The sequence below is a fragment of the Phymastichus coffea genome, unplaced genomic scaffold (genome assembly GCF_024137745.1).
Source record: "Phymastichus coffea isolate CEN01 unplaced genomic scaffold, Cenicafe_Pcof_1.1 PCOF00388, whole genome shotgun sequence".
In the NCBI taxonomy this organism is placed as follows: domain Eukaryota; kingdom Metazoa; phylum Arthropoda; class Insecta; order Hymenoptera; family Eulophidae; genus Phymastichus; species Phymastichus coffea.
Genome location: NW_026707199.1, coordinates 7,501 through 10,000, shown reverse-complemented (window position 1 = coordinate 10,000; position 2,500 = coordinate 7,501). Strand labels below are relative to the sequence as shown.

Sequence of the window (2,500 nt, the reverse complement as noted above, 5' to 3'; positions counted from 1 at the left end):
GAGGGCTGATCTCTGTGCAGAGTTGAGCACATCTGTTTGCTCTTTTTTATTAGTAATGAGATCAGCCCACGCAGCTGCCGCGTATGCTAAAGTGGGGGTAAAGACTCCTCTATAGATGATGGAGAGAGTTTTGAAGTTGAGGCCCCAAGTGGTTCCTCCGCATCTCCTCAAGTTTTCAAACAGGTCGGAGACCTTGTTTTTGAGGTATGTGCAGTGGGGGGTGATTTTAAAACCTTTTCCGAAGTGAACGCCAAGATATCTAACGCTTTGTTTAAATTTTATGTTTCCTGATCCTAGTCTGATGCATGGGTCGCGACTTGGCCACTTATTCTTTTCTACGCGAACTACCTGCCTACTTTCTTCTGCTGATTGTTCGTTCCTAACTTCCGTCCGAGCACTATTTGGGGCCTTGTCAATGTCCAGAGCCTTCAGGAAAATTCCCTCAGTTTTCTGTTCATTGATCTGTAATTTGGCCAATTTGCACCATTTGGTGATTGTGTCAACTACGGATTTCCCGAGGGTTTCTAGGTCCTTTCTGCTCGGGGCGCATAGCAGGGTCGATAGATCGTCTGCAAAAGCGACGAACATCGATCCCAGGACTTCCTCGAGGGAGTGGAGAAGAAAGTCGAATCCTATAACCCACCCGAAGGGTCCGATAACGGATCCTTGGGCGCATCCTTTTTCGGACAGTACGGAGGTTTGGCCACTACCCCATGACAGGGTAATGATCCTGTCTTGAAAATAGCTAAGGAGGACCCTGTAGATGTTCTTTGCGCATCCTTTATCTTTGAGTCCTTTGAGCATTATCGGACGCCAGATATTGTCGAATGCGCCGGTCACATCGAAGTTGAGGGCAGCGACGAGTTTGTGAGGGGATGTTTTCACAGCCTCGCGGAGTGCTAGGATGGCATCCTCGCATGACCGATTCGGTAAGAAGCCGAATTGACGGTCGGAGATTTTGCCTTCAGCTAGCATTTTGGGCATGAATCTGTTGCATAGCAATTTTTCAAAGAGTTTGCCTTGAACAGAGAGAAGAGTAATCATCCTGTATGATTTTGGATCTTTTGCATCCTTGCCCTGGCCCTTCGGGATGGCTCTTACGAGTCCCACCTTCCAGGTTTTGGGGAAGACGCCGTGCTCAAGACAACCATTGAAGAGCCTAGTGAATTCGCCGGAGATGACATGCACGGCTCGTTTGAGGACACTGACCTCTATTAGGTCTGTGCCTGGGGTTTTGTTATTTTTGAATCTTCTGACCGAATTGATGACTTCTCGTGGCACGAAGGCCTGAGTATCATCTGTGTCAGGTGGAGTTTCCACTTCGGTTCGAATGTTGGATTGTTCAGGGGTGTCATCTTCTATTCTATCGGCCGGGAAGTGCACCGCGAGGAGCCTGCTGGCTGTTTGCTCCATGTCGAGCGTGAAACCGTCGTCACACCGGAGTGCGCTAATCGCCCTCTCATTCGTCATTTTTCCGGCCTGGAGCTTGTATACGGTTCCCCAGGGATTCGAATTTCCGTGCGATGTGACGTAGTTTCTCCAGCATTCATTCCTGGCCTTTCTCACGGCGCGAGAGTACTTACGCAAGAGGGCGCTGTACTTCCCGCGCGCTTGTGGGTGGCATGCAGGATTCGCTTTCAATAGCCCCTGGCACGCACGCCTAGCTCGGTAGGCCTCACGCTTCAACCTATTTAAGTCTTTTGTCCACCATGGGTTGGACTTTCTAAACCTAGTTTTCCTTGGCATGGTTAACTCACAGGTTTCAGTAAGTACCTGAGTGAGTGTGTTTGCCATGTGCTCCACTTCTTCCGGGTTCGTCAGCGCAAGGTTCGCCAGCTTTGCGAGTCGAAGGCTCTTCAGTTCAGTGTCGAACTGGTCCCAATTCGCTTTGAGCGTATTGAAACGTGTTGGACCCATTTCTGCGAGCCCGACCTCGGTAGCCGGAGAGTCGAGCGTGAATATGACGGCTTTGTGGGCACTTTTGAATTCAGAATCTAGTAACCTCCATTGGTGAATGGACGAGGCCATCTGCCCAGTGGACAAGGTTACATCTATGTACGAAATTTTGGGTCCCTTTTGGAATGTGGGAAGATCATTCCTGTTATTTGCAATGTGGAGTTTGTGTTGGCGAATGAAGTCGGCCAATTTTTCTCCGTTTTTCCATCGCAATCGGGACATGTCGGGGATACGTGGGCTCCAGGAGTTCCACTCTGCGTTGGTGTCAATACCAAGCAGGACGCGTTTCCCTCTCAGCGTGAAGAGCACCATTTCGAGGTGGCTGAGGTGCTTCTCGATTGGTTCACTGTATTGGAAATATGCCGATACAGCGAAGAAGGAGAAGCCAGGGGTCTTAATCTCTGCGCACGCGCAGTGCGTATTACTAAGCTGTTCTATGTAGAGGATCGCGAAATTGGGGTTTGCCACGCCTACTGCTGCCCATGGTTTTTCTGTTCTAGTTGCTACTAGCCTAATCGTTCTGCCTATGTCTGTAAAGAAATAC

General features: G+C 49.6%; 1 pseudogene; it reads right to left on the bottom strand.

The window, feature by feature from the left end:
• Positions 1 to 2,500, bottom strand: part of LOC131675017 (large subunit ribosomal RNA) — an 8,245-nt pseudogene that overhangs the window by 2,449 nt on the left and 3,296 nt on the right.